Genomic DNA, 23120 nt, shown 5'->3' with positions numbered 1-23120 from the left:
TTCAAGCTGGAAGCAGACATGACGGAGTTTGGTAAAGAGTTCCAGTCATTAACATAACGATTAAAAAATGAAAATTTAAAATAGTTTGTCCTTGCTGCTCTAGGCCTGATTTTAAAGTCATGGTTTCTCCTAGTTCTTGTCGGGCCAGTCAGATCCACGTATGTGGTATAATCAATATCAGAATAGCCATAAATTATCTTGTAAAGTTGAACGAGGCAAAGGTATTTTCTTCTTAGCTCCAATGTTGACCAGTTTAGTTCAGTGAGCCTTTCAGTGTAAGAATTATGAAATCCACATATCAATCGAGTAGCACGACGCTGAATGGATTCAATACTGTGTATGTGTTTAACCAAATATGGATTCCACACTGGGCAGGCATATTCCAGAATAGGACGAACTAAAGCGATAAAAGCTGTTTTGATTGGCACAGGATCCTTAGATCCAAACGTTCTCCTTATTAGACCCAATACTCGATTTGCCTTACCAACAATGTAATTGATATGAGCGTCCCACCTTAAAGAAGATTCAATCCAAATGCCCAAGTGCTTATGTTTATCAACAGCCGACAGATTATTATCATTTAACACATACTGATGAACTAAAGGACAATTGGACTTGGTAACATGTAGAGCCTTACACTTTTCCGACTTCAGCTTGACCTTCCACAAGTCACACCAGGAGGCGGCAGACAAGAGGTCATCTTGAAACTCGACACAATCATCTACAGATGCGATCTTACGATAGAGTACACTGTCATCAGCAAAAAGCTCTGTGCTACAGCTTACACTAAGGGGGAAGTCATTTATATACAGCAGGAAAAGAAGTGGCCCTAATATACTCCCTTGAGGAACACCAGAGGACACCTCCATCCATTCTGATGAATGACCTCCAATAATGACTCTTTGTGTACGGTCTGACAGATAGTCATGAAACCAGGAAAACAAATGACCCCGAATGCCATAACACTGCAACTTATAAAGCAAGTGATGGTGAGAAACCTTGTCAAAGGCTTTTGCAAAGTCCAGAAAGATCACGTCGACTGAGTCACCTTTCTCAAGAGAACTGTACCATGAGTGTAGCAGCTGAAGAAGTTGAGTGACACATGAACGAGCTTCTCTAAAACCATGCTGGCTCTCACTCAGCAGCCCATGATGTGTTGAGAACTTCATAATATGTTTATGGATGATACGCTCCAAACACTTCACTAAAATACTTGTAAGAGAAACTGGTCTATAATTTTCAGCCAAAGTTCGTTCACCAGATTTATGGATTGGAACAACATTGGCAGATTTCCAGACACTTGGTAACTTGCCATGATTTAATGAAAAATTGAACAGCTGTGACATTGATGGTGCCAACTCAGCAGCACATTCCTTCAGAATTCTAGGTGAAATTGCATCAGGACCAATCGCCTTGTTTACATCAAGGGAACTAAGAACTTTATAAACATCAGCCACCGAACATAACAAGACATCAACTGTGTCCTCAGTGAAAGGTGTAAAATCCTCATAAGCCATCTCTCCAGATCTTTCACTAAATACACTATGAAAAAATTTATTGAACAAATCAGCTTTCCCTTTTGGCGTAAAGGAAGACTGACCATCATATTGAACACAGCTGGGAATACTAGCATTACCAGTGCGTGATTTTACAAAGGACCAAAATTTTTTCGGCTTGGAAGGCAAGGATGCTGTTAGATTAGCAACATAATTCCGGTACGCTTTGTTCAAACTATCCTTCACCTTATTGCTAAAGGACTTGTATTGAGCCCATTTAACAGGGTCCCTTGAGGATTTTGCTTTCCTCCACAATCGCCGTTTCTTCAAAACTAGGATTCTTAATTCAGAATTAAACCATGGTGCATTCCTTGTATGCTTCAGTGACTTTGTTGGAATATTACGATCAACTGCCTCCATAAACAGAGCTTTCCAAGCATCCCAAACATCATTTATATCACCCATTAAGAAAGCAGTATTCCAAGGTATATTTGAGAAATCATCTCGTAGATTATTCCAATTGGCAGAGCCAAAGCTATAAACAATCCTAGGACTTTGAAAGATTGAATATAGATTGTATGCTGGGATTTGGCATGTGATCAGCGTTGAATAGAATGTTGAAAGTGAATCTGTCTTTAACACCGCTTGCGTGACGGGCCGTGTCACGCTATTTTTAACCACGGCAATGTCGCGATTTTTCGCAAAATTAGGGTTGAACTCGGCGTCTTGCGGGCTACTTAAAATCGTTTGCCCAGAGATTTGTTTCGATTTTCTGATATATTTGGGCCTAGTTAAGCCGTAGAAAGTCAATTTGCGAAATTCTAAGTTATAGCGCATTGTAAAAATTTACATTATTTTAACCCTATAATTTTGAACGGTAGAAATTGTCAGTAGGGGCTATTTTTAACAATACCTTTTTGGCCACAAACTTATTACAGCTTTCACAAATTTATCGTCTTATAAGAAAGAAAGGGTCATAAAAACTATTCGTGTTCTACAAAGGCTGCCAAATCGTTGTGGTTTGACGTACGAGTCAATGGAATTTGTCTAAAATTTCGCTCTACCGGAAGTGGATGAGCTCCGAACGGGCAAAATGAGTTTTCTCGAATTTCAACAAAAGAATACGTTATTTGGGAAAACTAACTACGGCATATTTCATTACTCATTAAGGGTTATCGATGAGCCAAAAATGAGCGAAATTCGAATTTTGAACTTGAGCCACAAAAAGTCGATTTTGGTCGATATTTACAGACAGTCGCTCTTAAAATGTGATCATCAGGTGCTTAAGGAGCATGAAATAAATAATTTTCTCTGAAAGGGTACATTGAAATGTTTTTCCTCGTAGCACTTCATGCAACAAAAGAATGGAACAGAGAAAAGGGTAAATAGAGCTAGATAGAGATGACCGATAAATCCCACTTAGGGTAAATCTTGCCAATCGCAATCAGGGAACCACGCGGGACAAAGAAAACAAATCTTTGGATTTCCTTGGGACACGAATCCACAGCCTCCGGTCTTCTGAATGATCTACAGAATGTGCAAGCCTTGCTTCTGTTTTGGCTGTGACTTCACTTGTGAGCAGCAACTAAAAGGATAACTCGCACGCGTGCTTTTTTGGCACTGCGGACCAGCCACAATCACAGTCATACAGTGAATCTGTAATCAGGAAAATACTTCTTATACCCATAAAACCTCAATTCGTAATCAATATCTGATGAAAATTTTGTAACGATCGGACAAGGATAAAAACACTTTTAAGGCGATTGAAAAACATCGGTGTGGTCTCCCAAAAACAGTATCGAAACACCTTAATACGTGTTAGAGATTTTATTTCTTGTTGTTTATGTGCGCTGCTTTTGGATTGTGTTATGGCATCTATCTGTTTGAATTTTCCGAGGCTCAGAGTGGGAAACCTTTTATTTTCACCTGTGTTAACCTTTTATTTCCACCTGTAGGTAACCTAGTTCAATGTTTTGGGGGTTCAAAGGCTGCAATGGTATGAGGGGAGTTTCAACCCTCTTCAGCGGGCATTTTGGGCTCTTTTAGATAAGTGGAGGTTTTGGAATCCCCTATGTAACTTTAAAACCGCTCATGATATGGCCAGCGATTTAACACGGAACAATATATTCATTTTAGTTATTACATCTGCGTATAATTTGATTAACACAATGACGTAATATGACGCCAAATTTCAGCATTTTTCTCCTAAAAATAGAAATAAAGCGAAATTAAAAAGAAGTGGAACCATCCGCCATCTTGTTCTCTTTTGCAATTATATAGTTAAATATGTATTTAATTTGCTTTAAAAAAGAACAACCCTAGGTAATCGTGATATATAATTTGTTTAAGTACAAAAGGATGCTTTAGACGCGAGATAAATCTGCCAGTAATGAAATTCCGAGAGAAATGAGGTTTGTTGTAAATTGATCTCGATAATAATTTGTCATTTGCTCAGTTTAAATCCAAATTTTTATCACATATGTACCTTAAAAGCCTGGATTACCTTAACAGTTAAAAATGGATTTCATAAAATAATGCTACATATAGTGTAAGGTTATAATTCAATTCAAGAAGTGTACCATTTTTTCAGAAGTTTCAGAAAAAGCTGCTAAGTTCAGCGGTCATTTGAAGGTATTCAAGTTAGTTCGGAGACCTGAAAAGCGCTCCCCCGGGTCTCACTAGACTTAATGATTAGGCTGCTTATCTGCTTAACTGCTTACTACACGCATACTAAGTTGGCTCTTTTACGACTATTGAGTAGATGTCGTTTTCTAAGACTTCGGTTAGTTTATAAAATTGTTTATAATGTTAACTCTCCAGACCAGCTTAAGAACTATCTACAGTGAAACCGGTATTAAGCGGACGCCCTCGGGGAATGCTGTAGTGTCCGCTTAATACAGGGTGTCCGCCTAATACAGGTTTCGATAGATAACGTCATAAGAGTTGTCAAATGCTATTCAAATGAACAGTGGAAGTATTCTTAAAAGAATACTCCCAGAGACTTTGACGATATACGTTTGCATTAATTTCTCTACCAAAGTGGACCAGTTGGTCATAGTACCATAAACATAGATTGCAACTCAAATTTAAAGAAATCAGATGAGTGAAACTAGCTCTATACAAACAAAACGAAATAGAAAACAATACTGTACTGTGAAAGTAATCAAATAAGTTCGTCAAGTCACGTTTTTTAATGTAAAAATCGAAAAAGTTGTGGGTGGCAATTCGAGGTAATCTTTCCCATTTCCGGTGTTTGGCATGTTGGGTAGTGGAATTTGATTAAAAATGTCCGTTTAATACTGGTTGGTAACAGTAGAAATGACTATTTCAGGTACTTTTCAGGTGTCCGCGTCCGCTTAATAGAGGTGTCCGCTTAATAAAGGCTTCATTTAAAGTAAATAAGGGAAATACATTTTGGGACTTCGGCTACTGTCCGCTTAATAGAGGGTGTCCGCTTAAGACGGTGTCCGCTTAATACAGGTTTCACTGTAGTTAAGACATCACAATTACATAAAAGATCTTTTAGGGATGCCTGTCTGCTGAGATTTAGGAGATACTATGTCCTCAGCGATGGGACAGTCATCGTTTAAATTTGCCGCTGCCAAGGATTGGAATGATTTCCCGAAAGAGTTAGGAGAACTTGGTTCAATCTTTATTTTTAAAAAAAAGGTCTTTAAGCTAGTATTTCTTTAGTCTCCTTCGCAGCCGTTATTAGGGTCGTCACTCGTCACGCAACGCTCCTCCCCACTAACGGCCGTTAGTGGGGAGGAGCGTTGCGTGACGAGTGACGACCCTAATAACGGCTGCGAAGGAGACTAGTATTTCTTGGAATTGGATCAAAAGCAACATGTCTGTACTGCTAAATTTCATTTTTTTCTTTTCTCTGTATATAGATACTTGTCAAAAGCATGCACTCTTCCAGTCTTTCATAAAAATCATATAAATTGAACCGCAAATGAAGACAAAACATTTCCCTTTTATATGACACTTATATTTCGAGCGCATTTAGCACTCTTCTTCAGGGTAACCGAACAACCGTTACAAGCGTTGTATTACAAAATGCAAATTGTAGTGTTAAAATGACGTGACGTCAGACACAAGACTACGAAAAAATTTCTTTTAGCGCGCGTGTGCATACCCGAGACGTTTTGTTCTGAACATAAAAACCGTCATTCTCATTGACACCATATGGTGCCAATTTTGCCAATTTGTAAATCTAATGACCCTCTTTTTCCCTCAATTCCTTCTCCCTTTTGACAAAGTCTGTCAGTTGTATGCTCTTGTCCTCCAATCCTCCATGCGCGGCAATGTTGAAATGGCGATAAACAAACTCGTCTTTTTTGTTTTGGCTCTTGGTCAAACCTTTATGGGTATTTATCCTGTTCTTGTGGCTGTTGAATCGGATTCAAAATTTAGTTATAGTAGATCCTACATACTGGACTTGGCACTTTTTACAATTGATTAGATTTACTACGTTACAAGAGTTGCAGTCTAAATTATAATTGATCTTGAATTCTTTACTAGCTCTTTTATTGCAAAAGGTGTTACCTAGATAGAGATAATTACAGTAGATATCTGACAGCTTTTTGCTACGTTGGATTTTACAGATCTTTTGCATGCATAACTCTTTTATATGTTTTGCTATTATTATTCCTGATCACCGGTTACGACCAGCTGATCTTGTGTGCTCATCTGATAAGTTTTCCTTTTAGGATAAATAAAGATGTTATTACTATTGATATTATTATTATCCTTAATTGAAAACATTTTTCCTTCAAAGCCAACGATGAAGATTGCTGTTATTGTGATATTGGCCTTATTGTCATGTGTGCAAGCTGCTCCGGTAAGCCATCCTTACTTAGACCCTGTTTACATGGAGTGGGGGACCCCGGTCTAGTGGGGCTGGTTTCTTTTGTTTTCACGCTCTGGCGGACACAGGGTCTAAGTTATCTTCAATACCAACTGATTTTATCTCCTGAAGTGGCGGACATGAAAGGAGAAATTCAAGCAAAATAAGACCCTATCAAATATTACCTCAAAGCGAAACTAAGCTAATTCAGTTATTAAGAACTGGTTTAAGAATTGAGTTTCTTTTACAATTTATGTTTCTCTCTGTTGTTTGTAAATTTGATTTCGAGAGAAATCTTTATTATATTGTTTTGGAGTTGTGTTTCTTTTCATATACATATTACTTTTTTTGTTAGCGAATACTAATCGGTTAGCCGAATAACTGAACTAATGTGGCATAGTCCCTTAACAATCCTTACTCAAAAGGATACAAATACATTTTATTGCCATGTGACATTTGCCACAAAGAAATCTCTTTACTCAGAAAAAAAAAATGACAGCTACATACAAGTGGAAAGAAATCGTTTTTGTTTTCTCTTCTGGCCATTTTGTGTTTCCAAAACAATACAAAAGCGAAAAATTTTACTAAAGTTTACATCTTATTGTCATTTTTGTTCATTTCTACAGTTTGATGGACATAGTGGCCCAGGTTAGTAATGGTTTATAGTAGATGATGAAAGTGAGTAGCTGAGGTTCGCTTGGTTAGCTAGATCATTATATAATTGGATTTATTTTTGACGAAATATAGTTATCATGGTATATTTGACAAACTACTTTGCATCTCAGGGTTAGTATACATCAGATGAGTTCAATATATAGATTTAGCCAGGGCTAAAAGCGAAGCTCTCGATAATATTTATAGTTTGATCAAATAAAATATTTATTCATGTAATGCTAAGCGGCGAAGGCAACGCCGGAGAACGGTGAAAAACAACAATAGGTCGGCCAATAGGTCTAATTAGCAAAAAAGCAACTTTGCACGTGCAGCACACTTTTTTTGTACATTTCTTTGCGGTTGTTTTGCACGACTACAACGTGAAACTTCCAGAAACTTCTAAGTTACACGTTTTTTTTCGTTCACTCTTTTTCACTGCCGCTCATTTTCACCTTGCATTGGTGGCCGCTAGCATTTCTCATTTTGTCACCGCCCTTACAAAATTTTGATGTTGTTCTTCCAACAAAAAAATGTCTCCTTTGTTTTTTATCTCTCGCTCCAAATGTCTGTCGCCCTTTTTCTGGTTGAGCTTCGCTGGCCTGCCGCCTACTTTCTCTTTTTCTCTGTGCTTCTCTTGCTCTATATTCCAAATCTGTGGACATGACAATTAATCTAAGCTTCATACTTTAGAAAACACGGATACAGAGACAATTTCCGCTTTCCATTTTCCTCTTCATTGGTTCTTTAGTTGTTTCTGCTTTACAAGACGCAGGTGGCAGTGCGATTTCCCGTCAAAATAACCTCGAGTTGTATTTGGGTTGCCATACCTGTTGATTGAACTTTTTTACATTGGTATGCCTGTGGTGCGGACGGACGGTCTCTCGGGCGGTGTACGGTCACGTGATTACCAAGTTTTCTTGGATGGGTAGTTTACCACATTTTCTTACCCATGGTGCTCCGCTACGCGCTTCGCGCGCGAGAGCTCCGCTATAAGAGCGATAAAGTCTCATCAAAAGTAAGCTAATTTTGAAACTAACACATTACTTAGCTTCGAGAACCATTGCGCAAAATTATGCAATTCGAACTCAACGTGTTTTTTAAAATGCTTTTTAAAACATTTGGTGCCATTTTGTCTACTAAAATGGATGCATGTTATTTTTAATTCCCTTGTCTTACTTATCTGCATGTCACTAAATGCCATTAAAATCGCTTGTCGGTTTTTTGGCGCGCAGCCGTTAGCTTTTCAAAACGATTCGTCTTTTCTTGGTCTTATTGTTAGTCAAGGGTTGGCTTAGTTTTAGTGTGTATTGGTAGTTTTCGGATGAAACCATTTCGAAAAGCGCGAACGAGATACTGGAGATAAAAAGGATGAGTAATGAATTCAAATTCTTTAATTGTAAAATGTGCCTAGTCGTACAGGACAATTAACCTCATGTTTTTCTCAACCGTGTAAATTGATGTCACAAGGGGAAAGAAACTTAAACATTTCCTTTGTAAGCTTATTTTTTTTCTCCACTGGTCGAGAAAGCTCGGGGGACGCGAACACGATGCTATCATAATTCAATAACATTAACCGAAAATTGTTTTTTAATACTACTGTAGATCGAGTCTTCTGAGGAGTGTGTTGTGATATTTCGGTGTATGTTAGTTGGTGTCGTTTCTTTATTTTGCTTTTAATTATTTACAGTGGCTTTCATACTGAACCCTGAGCTGTAATATTTTCTGATAATGCTTGACAACGTCAACAAAACATTTTGAAAAAGCTAACAAAACAGCCAGCATGTACTACAACGAGTTTTAACAGCAATTCAAAATCCGACTCATTGTGTTTTTGAAAAGTTGCATTTTTTCGATTCCAGAATATCATCCTTTCCTTTATTGTGTTGTACTTCTACGCTGTGTTGGAAAGATTTTATCTCAATTCAAACGCTGTGTAGTTGTACATGTAAATATTTATTTCATTTATCCTAATGCTCAGTCAATTCCAAGCATACCCATTCTCCCTGGGAATTTTTCTGGCATTTTGTTCCTACAGTGGGCATTTTTCATTGACAAAAGCGTCATTTGGGTAGGAAATTTTTCATTGTTTAATTAACCTTACCCAATTAAGGGGTACCATCTAAGCTGCTTATGTATGCACTCTGCATATGCCATACTGTTTGCCAAGTCTACCATGGAAAGTTTATCTTATAAAGTAATTTTGGGTTGTAAAGTTGTCCTCTTTGCAGTGTCTTTGGGGTCTGTATGGATATCAGGAAAACTGTAAGGTTGGTGAGTTAAGTTGTTAAGTATGTTTACTGTGAAACTCACAAAACCATGAACACCAGAAATATTTATGGAATATTATTTTGTTACGAGAATCAGGCAATAAGGTGCGAGATAACTTACACACAAACAGCAATGGTAATTAGTTTGTGGTTTAGAATTTTGCTTGCATATTCCTGAACTTAATTGTGTTTGGCCAGTACACAATCAACATTCCTGAAAATTTTCAGGTGTTCACTGTTTTCGGAGTTTGACAGTAACAATTTTCAGCTTTTTACAAGGTGACGTACATGTAACTTTTGCTTTGATACTGGGGCATTTGTTCCAACTTTCATTTCCATGGTGACGTTTTGTATGTATCTACTGGCCCCACAGTGGGGGCGGGCATTTGCAGCTTTCGAATTAAAAAATGACAAATGCCTGTGGAGGGGGGTGGGCATGTTTAGAATTGACTGAGTCATAAAGAAGCTTATCCTCTGTAATCCTTTTACCTATACAGCCCTATTTGTATTAAGAAGTTTCATTATGATTTATTAACCCACCCCATGTACCCTCACATTAAAACAATATACTTCTAGAACGGTTAATAAGTATGTTACGTGGAGAATTCATGTTTTTGTATTTGCTATCTTACTTAACCCACACTAAGATTTGTTATAAGTGTCTTTTTAGAATAGGCAGTCTTATAAATATACTGCAGAATTAAACAATGGCTGCACCAGGTCAAGTTTGAAATAATATGTCTAGGCTGATTAATATTAACTTACTGAAAAACACAATATTCCATTGGTTTTCTCATCCTTATAACTCTAATTGATATAAAAAAAGAAACACTATGGAATAGGTTCTACATTCAAGAGATTAAAACTCAGCTTTTGAGTCCTAGTAGTGCAGCATACACTTTTCTCTCTGCAGTAATTTCAATGCATATTCTAAGAAACAGATAATAATAAATAAGAATTTAGTAGGAAATTACATGTATGCAATTGTTATACCATGTTAACCTGGATATCCTGATATTTCATACATCATATTGACGTTGGATGTGACCCTGGACAAACACTGACCTATTTATTATTAGATTTGTCTGTTGTCTAAATTTAATATTATTTTCCCCATATTCATCATCAGAAGTAGAGTAATATTGTGCCATGTACATCAGGAATTAGTGCTGCACAAATGGGAATAATAATGAAAATAATAATAATGTTTTCCGTTTCTTTTTCTTAAGCTTGTAGTGACAGGAGAGGAAATATGACTTGAGCCCAGGTAAACATTTATTTTATGAGTAATTTTGGCTTATGTAATTAATGTATGTTACATGGTATTAATCAGAACATGAAAGTCAACACAGGATCTTTTTGTAGTCAATGGATCAGTGAAGTACCATAATGATTAATTGTGAAATTTAATTTATCCTAGTACAAAGGAACAAAGGACAGGAAAGAACATTATGGAAACATACACATGTAAAGAATGATAATTTAACTTTGATGCTGCTACAAATACCTTTGAAAATTCCCCTTAAAAAAAAAATTTATTGATTTACTTATAAAAAGACATCCGTTTCTGTAGACATGTACCTGGTAGGTGTGAAGAGAATGCATCGTTGAACTGTGTTGTATAGTGTATTTTGGAAATTTTAGCAATGGATCTTTGATTTCCTTTTCGCAGCGTCCCTATAGCGGCAGACAGTCAACCACTTGGTCATGTTTAAACTTCTTTTACCTTAACCTGCCTGACAGTAGAGTAAGTCTATGTAAACAGAACACTCTTCCTCTCACTAAAGGGCTTGCTCATGTTTGAGTATTCATTGGTCATTTGTCCTTGTGACTGTTTCTCCTGCTGTAGGTGGGGCTAGAGTTGTGACAACGAGCGTTCTTTGTCTGTTAGTCCTTGCGACCCTCTCTCCCGCTGTAGGTGGAGCTAGAGTTGTGACAACGAGCATTCTTTGTCTGTTCGTCCTTGCGACCCTCTCTCCCGCTGTAGGTGGGGCTAGAGTTGTGACAACGAGCATTCTTTCTTTGTTCGTCCTTGCAACCCTCTCTCCTGCCATTAGGTGGGGCTAGAGTTGTGACAACGAGCATTCTTCGTTTGTTCGTCCTTGCGACCCTCTCTCCTGCCATAAGGTGGGGCTAGAGTTGTGACAACGAGCATTCTTTGTCTGTTCGTCCTTGTGACCCTCTCTCCGCTATTAGGTGGGGCTAGAGTTGTGAAAACGAGCATTCTTTGTCTGTTTGTCCTTGCGACCCTCTCTCCCGCTGTAGGTGGGGCTAGAGTTGTGACATCGAGCATTCTTTCTTTGTTCGTCCTTGCAACCCTCTCTCCTGCCATTAGGTGGGGCTAGAGTTGTGAAAACGAGCATTCTTTGTCTGTTCGTCCTTGCGACCCTCTCTCCTGCTGTAGGTGGGGCTAGAGTTGTGACAATGAGCATTCTTTCTCTGTTCGTCCTTGCGACCCTCTCTCCTGCCATTAGGTGGGGCTAGAGTTGTGACAACGAGCATTCTTCGTTTGTTCGTCCTTGCGACCCTCTCTCCTGCCATAAGGTGGGGCTAGAGTTGTGACAACGAGCATTCTTTGTCTGTTCGTCCTTGCGACCCTCTCTCCTGCCATTAGGTGGGGCTAGAGTTGTGAAAACGAGCATTCTTTGTCTGTTCGTCCTTGCGACCCTCTCTCCCGCTGTAGGTGGGGCTAGAGTTGTGACAACGAGCATTCTTTCTTTGTTCGTCCTTGCGACCCTCTCTCCTGCCATAAGGTGGGGCTAGAGTTGTGACAACGAGCATTCTTTGTCTGTTCGTCCTTGCGACCCTCTCTCCTGCCATTAGGTGGGGCTAGAGTTGTGACAACGAGCATTCTTTGTCTGTTCGTCCTTGCGACCCTCTCTCCTGTCATTAGGTGGGGCTAGAGTTGTGACAACGAGTATTCTTTGTCTGTTTGTCCTTGCGACCCTCTCTCCTGCCATTAGGTGGGGCTAGAGTTGTGACAACGACCATCTTTTGTCTGTTCGTCCTTGCGACCCTCTCTTCTGCTGTAGGTGGGGCTAGAGTTGTGACAACGAGCATTCTTTGTCTGTTCGTCCTTGCCACCCTCTCTCCTGCCATTTGGTGGGGCTAGAGTTGTGACAACGAGCATTCTTTGTTTGTTCGTCCTTGCGACCCTCTCTCCTGCCATTAGGTGGGGCTAGAGTTGTGACAACGAGCATTCTTTGTCTGTTCGTCCTTGCGACCCTCTCTCCTGCCATTAGGTGGGGCTAGAGTTGTGACAACGAGCATTCTTTGTTTGTTCGTCCTTGCGACCCTCTCTCCTGCCATTAGGTGGGGCTAGAGTTGTGACAACAAGCATTCGTTGTTTGTTCGTCCTTGCGACCCTCTCTCCCGTCGTAGGTGGGGCTAGAGTTGTGACAACGAGCATTCTTTGTCTGTTCGTCCTTGCGATCCTCTCTCCTGGTTTAGGTGGGGCTACAGTTGTGACAACGAGCATTCTTTTACTGTTGGTTCTTTTGACCCTCTCTTCTTCCACACGTGGTGTAAGGCTTCTGACGATGGGTACTGTTAGCTTGGCCTTATTATCAGTTATTTGTCCTTCTCAACGTTTTTTAAAATCATTTATCCCTTTTTTGTTTTGTTTCAACTAGGGTAACTGTCTCAGAGCTGTTTTAACAACTTCCTAAATAACTTTCTTGTTTAATTGGAAGACATGGTTATAATTTTACTGCTGATGTGTGTACAATTGTCTTCATTTTTTGTGCTATTTTACGATGATTTTTGTGCAAGTTGCAGATGTAGTGTGGATTGCAAATACTGATTCATGGTTTATGCGGTACATTTATGTAAATTTTTTTAATCTTCACTAGAAATTTCATGTCTCAATTATAACTGTATTTTATGCGGTTAAAGTTGCCCAACCAAGAAGTAAAATGTTCTAGCCCTTATTCAGTATGTGGATGTTTAGAAATGAACAAAATAAAGAGCAGTTATTGAGGACCTCTGTTTTAAGGGAAAAGCTTTAACATACAGACAAGAAGAGAAATGCAATTTCAACCATGTTTTCAGAAAATATAACCAAATTTGGGAAATTAATTAAACCTCTCTACATACCCGTGATGGATGATGTCGATAGCAACATTCTATTCATTCTTAGGGAGAGAATATTATTATTATTTTTTTTTTAACAAAACAACACTTGTCTGTTGTAATTATATTTTACACCTCTTTCAGCTGGATTTAGTAGGTTTTCTTTAATATTCATCTAATGGTTCTTTTTTTCATAGTTTTTAGATTTAAGTGTTTTAGGTTTTTTGTGGAAGCACCAACTGCAGAACAAACTTATCGGGGTGTAAAGGAAAGGTATCCTAAGGTTGCCAATAGTCACGATAAAGTGTTATATCTGCATGTTCTTGGTAACTGCATTCTTTTCGTCCATCTTACATAATAGTGTTACACAACTGTTAAAAAATTCTTAATTAAAACATTCCAGTTTTGGCGAAGCGCGAGTTCACCGTTGTCAAAACCTATTAAACCGCCTGATGTATTATATTTAAGTTGGACTGAATAGGATTCACAAAAGGTACATTTAGGGAAGGCTTAGTGACGTTCCTTTTTCATTACCATTGTAGTTGTTGTTATTCTTGGTTGACAAGCGAGAGATAATGCTGTGTGTTATTTATTTTTACCGTATATACTCGAATCAGCGCCGCAATTTCCAAGCAACCCTGCGGCGCTTATTTGAATACTCATGTTTTTTGTTTTTTTTTGCTGGCTGGTAAACATGGAAAAGGCCGCTCTGCTGGCTGGGAGAATAGCCATCTAACCTGCTGGGAGTGAGGAACAGATAAATTCTTTCCAGCAACACAGAAAAGCGCTTGAAAATGCCTTAAAAGCGTCTAAATTTTCGTTTTCTGTAGTTAACGGCTCATTTTCAGAAAAATATTCGTCGGGTGCCCCTGTAAAGAGTCTTCTGTTATTCATGGCTGGTTTGTTTACTGGGTTTTGGTTGAGAAATGCGTCGCTTGTCAAAATTCGGTAATTCGATTTCGGATGGCACCGTTTTCGTTTTTCACCTTGCTTAATGCGTAAGAGGGTTTAAAAGTCTCAAGCAACTGTGGCCTCCCTTGATAGCTTTCAGGAACTGAATCTCGAATGGTAAGCCTAAGTAATTATTGTATTTGATGTTTGTATTTCATGAAGTGTTGCACAGTTCACGCTGACAGTTTATGCGGCAAGTTTATGCACGTTTGTAGTATTTGAGTCAATGATCTGACATAGTATCAGGTTTGATATAAGCTTACAGAACTTTAAAAAGCCTTCAGATATATTTGCTCACTACAAATAGAAAGAAAACGTTCCGAAGAATATTTAGTTATAAATGTGGCTGTAGAAAGAAAACTTTGAGCGATTTTCTTGCTTCGAGGGGTTCACCTTCGAAAACAGTAAACACCGCGCCGGGAAACCGGCTAAAACATAAACTTAAGCTTTACGCTTAAAGACTCAGGATTTTTAGAGACACTTTAATACTTGTCTTCGTGAATGAAAATTGTTGTCTCTGTTAATGTTTCACGGAATTATATTTCTTTTTTTGATTGTTAGTAGTCTCTCTTGCAATTTTAATCGCATGTCCGTGCCGTTTGTTTTCATCGTTCATGACCATCGCTTGCAGGAGTACTCAAAAATGTCGCGCGTATCAAACGCTTTATGAGATTACACATCGTTATAACTGAAACCATTAAATAACCAAAACAAATAATAATAAATTCGCTATTATGTTGAAGCGTAACTCTGTTAAAGTTCATTCAAACACTCGACCACACTGACAGCTCGCACTATAGAAACGAGAAACAGCTGGCCGTATGGGTGATTTTGGAAATTTTCTGAAATTTTTGAACGGTTTGGCTCGTCCTGAATATTGACTGAGTGCAATTTGTCTTGAAAAATTGTGAAATACCGCATTCTGTCCGAGCTCTGTATGATAAATAGTACTGTTTCACCTCAAATGTGGTGTATAAAAATTATAAAAGGTTGGTTTAAACACCCCCAGATTTGTTGGCAAGAATTTGTAAAGTAAACCTGTCGAACGCAAAAAACTTGGCGTGATTTGTTTTCCAAGAATTTGTTTTCGAGGCCTAATCTACTGTGATCTTGAATGTGATCGAAGATGTTTGCTAATTTTGGTGTACATATAACGTTATCAATTCGATGTAAGATGTTTCACTCTAAAATAGCTTAGCCTTTCCCTCAAAAGTCACATGAATGTGCCCTTAAGTTAAATGATTTGTGGATTAAAAGTTTATTGTTTGATTTAAATTATAAATTTATTAAAATTGGAGCTTCGCTTTTAGCCCTGGCTAAATCTATATATTAGTAGTAGTAGTAGTAGTAGTAGTAGTAGTAGTAGTAGTAGTAGTAGTAGTAGTAGTAGTAGTAGTAGTAGTAGTAGTAGTAGTAGTAGTAGTAGTAGTAGTAGTAGTAGTAGTAGTAGTAGTAGTAGTAGTAGTAGTAGTAGTAGTAGTAGTAGTAGTAGTGTAGTAGTAGTAGTAGTAGTAGTAGTAGTAGTAGTAGTAGTAGTAGTAGTAGTAGTAGTAGTAGTAGTAGTAGTAGTAGTAGTAGTGTAGTAGTAGAAGTAGTAGTAGTAGTAGTAGTAGTAGTAGTAGTAGTAGTAGTAGTAGTAGTAGTAGTAGTAGTAGTAGTAGTAGTAGTAGTAGTAGTAGTAGTAGTATTGTCATCATCATCATCACTATTATCATCATTATTATTAATGCAAATTGCATTGTTTTTTGTTCAAAAACAAAAAAAAAATCAACCATGCACTTGAGTCGATGAGGTTCGCCTTGCTTCTCATGGGATACGAACAAGATCTCTACGACATTACTTACAGTCGCTGAAGCCTTTCCCAAATATTTTTCAAGCCTATCCAACACACTGTGTGCAACAAGCCAGTTAAGGCATTCATTTTGTCACTGATAGTTCAAAAAGTTTAAAGGTTTAAAGGCTTGTTTATAGTGGAAAGTGCACTTAGCTTATCCTGCTAGTTTACAGGCACTCCACTCAAATACTTAGAAACAAATAATTTAAACATAACATAAAAGGATTAAAACCCCAACTGGCAGGAGGCAACCAGTTGACTATTTACAAGCGTGGCCGAGGATTTGAACTCGGGACGACCGAGAACAAATCCAGCAAGTGGCCAGAGGCGGACTCGAACCTGGGACCGCGGGATTACGAGTCTAACGCGCTCACCACTCGGCCACGCTGCCTCCTTCGATGACAGTGAGAATAAAGTTAGACCGAAGGATCTCAACTGTTTATTTGCATACCCTTGTTTTACAGGAAACAGAAAATAGGCCAGTACATAGAGTTACCATTTTCAACAAACGATATGTAAACTAAGCAAAATGTTACGTGCTAAATATTTTCTTGTTTATTTGCAGTGTTTGGTCCCCCTGGATGTTGCCAAGATGAAAATTGTCCCACCTGTTCCGGCTCAATATGTTCTGCATATCCCTTAACTCCTAAATGCAAACCTTGCGCTTGTGGCTGTGGATATGAATGCGTCGCACATTAAATTTGCGAAGAAAATGTTTTCAATGGCGTAATGCTTCCTGCTACACACAGCAGCCTGACTAGCTTATACGTTTTTAGAATAACTGTAAACTTAAGTACTAGAAAAAAACATTAAAAATAATGAGACCAGCCAAACTACAGAAGTTCTTCTTTACAAGATGAGGAAAAGTGGCGAATCAATTGAGAAAATCAAACTTGTGATTAGATTAAAGACATTCAATTGCGAATGCCTACTGGGGAACCAGATCACGCCATCTCACCCTTTAGCACGGGAGAAACTGAGAAAAAATGTTTGGCTGCGAGCCGTTGCCGTCCGTTCAGTTCCTCAAAAATGCCTGAGACATCGTCTTTGTTTGTGTAGATTTTTTTTCGGCTCTCAGGTCAAAGGAAATGTCGTCGCTAAACATGCGCCTCCCTTTAAGGTGACTCGATACAGTTTTTCAGGTTCAATACCTTTTAAGTTTGAGCATAAACTACTTCGCCATAAGCAAAGATTTGGAAAAATTGACATCACAGTTGCATTAGATAAAGATGAAAATTTGTCATGATCAAGGCTGCAATGACATCAGAGTTGTCATAGCAACGAAATGACGCCCTTGCCTATTTTACTTGAAGTAGTATTTCTCGGCCAACTGTTCTTCCAAAATCGTTGACGGGAGCTTTTTCCTCCAATAGTCGCCTCAATGTTCGTGAAGTTTAAGCTGGATCTGTAAGGGCGTTATCGAGATATTCTGGGAAGAAGTTTTTATGGTTAGAAATAAGGTAAAAATGGACAATCATTTGATGTTCGACTGTTATCTTTACTAAACGAAGCGCTTTTTACATGCAATTTCACCCCGTAGTAGTTTCAATCTTTTTAAAAACGCGTGTGAAAGATTATGGGTAGCTCCAGCCGATAGTTAGAAAGAAGGATTTGATCAGCATGTATCCGGGCGCTCTTGTTAGCAGTTTCGTAAACATTGCGGTCTACTTTAACAAATTAGCGAATAATTTTTCAATTCACTCGATAGGTTTTTTTAAAAAAATTAAGAATCTTGAGGTTTACCGTCTTTTTATATTACCTCTTAGTTTAAGATTTTTGATATATTGCAAGGCAGTAAAATAAGGGTTACAATTCGAAAATATTTTGTCATAACGTTTTTGTTTACAACTGAGAGCCTCTCATTATTTAGGTTTATTGTCTCAAAGTTTCATATTTTCGTGCACAACAATAGCTAGCATTTTACATATTCAAATGCATTATTAGTTACTACTGTTCACGTGAAACTGAAACTTTGAGACAACATTCCTGAATAATGAGAGGCTCCTACTTGTAAACAAAAAATTTCTGACAAAATATTAGCGAAGAAAAGTAAACCGAAATGTTTACAAAACCGCTATTTAGAGCGCCCTGATACATACTAATCAATTCCTTCTCTCAAGCGATCGGCTGGAGCTATGTCCATGATCATTCACACACGTTTTATGGAGCATTAGGCAATATTTTGCCAGATTTGTAACACGATCGCATAATGATTTGATTGGTCATCATGCATTATACAGTAAACAATTAAAAAGGCGATTCACGCTATCAAATGTAAAATTAAGTGGTATCAAGGCCATTTATAACACCTCTACGCCCTGTGAATAGGCTTTTCTGGTACCCTGGCTGGGTTTTTACAACCCAGCCCCCATTAAGCCACGCCGGAAAGTCGTGAGGACTTTGATCGCGGCTTTGTCAAGGCAGTTGTCTTCTAAGATCTTGCGAAGGCTTTCGATACGGTAAACCATGTGAATCTTCTATCAAAACTTGAAGCATACGGTGTTAGTGATTCTGTTAATCAATGACTCGAAATCGTATGCAAATCTGTCTCGTTAATTGCAACAACTGGTCTGAAACGTTCGTTCACTCCGGTGTTCCACAAGGAACAATCCTAGGGTCTCTTTGCTTTTAACTGCATACAAATATTACCCTCGAAATTATCTCATGCCTTTGCAATGGATGATGCTGACGGTACTAGTATCACGTTTGCGAGCAATGATGTTGAGGAAATAGTAGAAGGAAGAAATGGGAGCTAGGGGGCGATACCTTTATTAAAGTGAAAATGGACCCAGGGAGAGCAGTTAACTAAAAAAAGCTTTATTTAGCTTACAGCCTCCCGCCTTATGTTATTCCAACATGTCATATTTGATTCTTACTTAACAGAAATTTATTTCACAAAAGAGAGATCAGTTGTTGTTATTAGGCCGTTTGTATACTGATTTCTGTTCACTCATAAACTGTGTATGCTGGCATCGATGACGCGTCGCGTTTCGCGTGCAAACAACACTGAGAGTCTTCTATTACGGGAGTCATTTCTGCCAGGTTTAATTATCGATTTAGGCAATTCTGTCTGAAGTGCTAATTGGTATCTGTCGCTATTTTTAAAACACCCCAGAAAACCTTGTGCGGCTCCCGTGTAGAATTCATTTTGAGGCCTAAGCCCGTCATGAGTCGCATTGCTTATCATTTTTAGTTTGCTTGGAGACATACTAGGTTATTGAAAGGCGCCCAGCATGAAATTGGAAGCTTATTAGCATTCAGATTGGATTTGAACATTTCTTGGGATTGTAATCATAAAACACTTTTTGAAAAGGGACACGTCTATTATTTCTCGTTGCTATTGGACCCTTCATAAGTTAACCGACACCGACTTTGCCATGGAAAGAGTTAAATGATTTTGAGGCGGAGTCAATCAGGAAATTGAGCAATTCTAGTTTTTCGTGGACAAAAACCTTTTACCAGAATATTTTAAGCCATATCGCATTCGTTTTAACACTTCACAAGTGCTATAGATGCAATTAGTTATGGCCAGATGGAAAATCAGGAATGGACTCTGGACTGGACTGGACTGGTTTTTTAGGGGGGTAATTTCTTTTTTTTTTGAGGGAGGGGGGTTTGTATTATTTTTTCTAGTCTGTAAAAAAATCGCGTTTCCCCAAAAGGCTATATTTTTTCATTTGGGAGGGGGGGGAAGGAAAGGACTTAACTTTTCTTTTAGTCTGTGTTTTAGTCTTAGATTGGGCGCTCTGTTTGACTCACGGCCGTCACGTTTCACTTGAAAGTTGAAGAAAATAGCAGGAGTGGAGTGTTACGCAATATCTTCGGTCTGGCTTGCTTCAGTAAGGAATCTTGTGAGGTCCCATGTCTTGCTAATGGCCCAAGAAACATGAAGTGTTTCTTGCAGTCTATCTTTTTGTCGAGGGTCGAAAAGCAAAGAACCTTTACCCCCTCCCTGTGAAGGTAGACAGGTAGTGCCTAAAAAAATATCATAGAGCTTAGGCTTCTATTTCAGTCCCGTCTGCCTCTTCTCTGCCTTGCATGGCTATTCAGTGGGGTAGTTTCAATATGTATATATATGTCAAATTGGAAAGGCGTTAGCGTTTGGTCGGTCAGACCTGGCCGTGTCTTATTTATGTCGCCAAAGTTTGTTTTTACAATCTAACTACACAAAATCCAAGGCCTGGTTATTCAGCGAAACGGAGATTGTGAATTCTAAACATGTAACTAGTGAATACGCCATATATTATTAGTATAGTATCATTTTTCTCGCTGAAAACAAGAACAAAGATTTTGGCTGACTATGATTGGTGTGATGACCAAACCACACCAACGAGGGCGGGGAGGTGGTTGGGGGTCGGCCATGAAGAAAAAAAAAAGCACTAGCTGGGCTGATACTTTAACATTTCCGACCTTTGCTCCCTTCTTTGGAGTGAAAACCTAGTCACAGAACTTTCTTTTGAATGTCCGGTGCTTCATATTGTTTAACAACAACTAATAATGCCGAAAACAAAGCGCAGCCCGTTGGTGGGTTGGTACGCAGAAGAAACATGTCATGTTTTTGTTCATACCTAACGCACCCCAAAAATATCGAGATAATCTTTAGGGTATTTCCACCGTCGTAACATCAACTCCTGCTATTTTCTTCAACTTTCAAGTGAAACGTGACGGCCGTGAGTCAAATAGAGCGACCAATCTAAGACTAAAACACAGACTAAAAGAAAAGTAAAGTCCTTTCCTTCCCCCCCTCCCCCTCCCAAATGAAAAAATATAGCCTGTTGGGAAACGCGATTTTTTTACAGACTAGAAAAAATAATACAAACCCCCCTCCCTCCAAAAAAAAAAAATTACCCCCCTAAAAAACCAGTCCAGACCAGTCCAGAGTCCAGTCCAGATTTTCCATCTGGCCTAAGTCCAGTCCCGTCCAGATTTTCCATCTGGCCATTAGCTATCTGTAATAACACCAGAGACAATTTCTTACGGGAGCCCTATGAAATAAATTTCGAATTTCACAGGAACCGAGAAAACACAGGCAAAATCGTCATTATGTGAAATTTAAAGCTTTAGAAGTTTGTTTTCTCGGGCCTCCGTGACAACCTTGCCTTTGGAGTTGTTTAAAAAAAGTGTAAAGAACGCAATATGCTCAAAATTATTCTGCTGCAAGGCTTTTGTCAACTGAAAATTACAATTACTCAATTTCTTAACTGATTCCATCTTCAGTCATAAACTGTATAGTATGTGAAAAGTATATCATGCAGTGCGAAGTTTCTTACAAGTTTAAGTTTCTTACAGGAAAATGAGTTTTGGAGAGCAATTGCTATTGAACAAGAAAATCTAAACTTCATGCTATTTACCTGCAAATTATCAATAAAAAATGAGAGCAACTAATTTTGATCAGATAATTTTTATAACCTTCTTATTTTCTGTGTCAGTCAGTACACCATCAAATATGAAGATGGACTCAAAAACCCCTCCGCCAACCTGATATCAGATATACCTCCTAGTGTGTGTCGCCATTATTATTTTGATCATTTAAATACAGGCACCGTCCAGGCTGATTGAAATTTACATTTATCCCACCTTAATTGCTAGGATTTTACCTACGATTCTCTAAAGACCTTCAGGGCTAATTTTGACGGTATTTACGGTACGTAGTTCAGCAGTTTGTTCAAGCGCTGACTGTTCAGCCTTTATGCAATGTTGACACTTGACACAAACAGCTACTAGATAACTTTTCAGCGCTTGCCGGTAGTTTGTACTGAAGGAAAAGATGACTACTGGGTTGAGAAAGGCACTCAGAACCGGTAGGATAAAGGCAGTAATGATGTACGCCACTTCGACCGTGAACATTTTTACATGAACATTCTTTATGTGGAAGTTCCAAGCAAATGCAAAAGTGACTCTGGGGGTATAGGATAAGAAGAAGAAAACGATAATCACAATGAGCATTTTCATTACACGGTGATTCCTTTTATTTCTGGTTATGCTGATATGGCTGTTTTCTTGGATCGCTGGATTCCTTTTACGCAATGATTTAACGATCCAGACATTGAGGATGGCGACAATAATGAGAGGTAATAAATACAACAGAACAACCTCCACCATGCTGTACGCGAACAGCAGCAGTGCATTTAACTCTCCCCAAAAGCAAATCCATGGTCTTTCAGCTTCTTTTGCCGGTCGTACATCATACAAAACGGGAATATAGAATGCCATAGGGAAGATCCATGTAAGCAAAATAAAAATTGCTCTGATTCTTCCAGTCATCGTCGATATTTTCATAGGAAACACTGTGGCGACAAATCTGTCCACTGAGATGAGTACGAGGCTCAACACCGATACTGAACAGGAAAGGTACCAGAAGTATGAACAAAGTCTACATATGAACGGTGCTACGTTATTTTCAAGAACTGAAAACCTGCTCATGGAATATAGTATCCATACACTGAGAACAAAAATCACATCCGAAAAGGCCATGCTTGTAATGTAGTAGTTAGTGCTGGTGCGGAGATTCTTTGATCTAAGAAAAGCTATTATCTCCAAAGTATTACCGATAAATGATAAAAAGGCAACTATAGACAGCACTATGTACAATACAGCTTTCAAAATGAAAGGCATTTCCATGTCTTCGTGACGAGTAGGAAGATTGGTAGCATTTATCATTTCCCTTTTAGTTCCGGAGACAGCACATGTAAGATTTGACAATTTTGCTCGGCTCTTGGCCTCGCTATCGCCGCATATGTATCGCTGCATATGTCTCAAACCTTTTAAAGCATCGTTACCTTAATTAAAAAGGACCAGCAGCTGGCTTAAATACGTTTTGTTTGAAATAACAGCCTCCATAAATACTGTCTAGAATTGGACATATTTTTTTAATTAACACTCACAAAACAATGCAGAAACATCTGCAGTCAGTGTTAATCGTGAAACGTTCGATTTTCTTTTCTTTCATGATTTCCTCTTTTTGTCGTTTTGTTGGTTTCTGAGGCAACTCTGTCTTT

The 23120-nt window shown here is 38.5% G+C and overlaps 1 long non-coding RNA gene across 2 annotated transcripts in view; it reads left to right on the top strand.

Moving 5' to 3' along the window:
* The window catches only part of LOC140949244 (uncharacterized), a 37184-nt gene extending 19860 nt beyond the window's left edge, over positions 1–17324 (top strand). Inside the window, exons 1-4 of one of the 2 annotated variants that reach the window (XR_012167100.1) lie at positions 3845–3907; positions 6277–6339; positions 6972–6993; positions 16688–17324. This is a non-coding gene — a long non-coding RNA (uncharacterized lncRNA). Of the gene's footprint in view, positions 1–3844; positions 3908–6276; positions 6340–6971; positions 6994–16687 lie in introns of those variants that run through there. The other variant, XR_012167099.1, reaches the window with a different exon arrangement.
* The last annotated feature ends 5796 nt before the right edge of the window (positions 17325–23120 follow it).

This window comes from Porites lutea, chromosome 9 (genome assembly GCF_958299795.1).
Source record: "Porites lutea chromosome 9, jaPorLute2.1, whole genome shotgun sequence".
Lineage (NCBI taxonomy): Eukaryota > Metazoa > Cnidaria > Anthozoa > Scleractinia > Poritidae > Porites > Porites lutea.
Note: the sequence above shows the minus strand (reverse complement) of the source record. Positions and strands in the feature narration are given on the sequence as shown.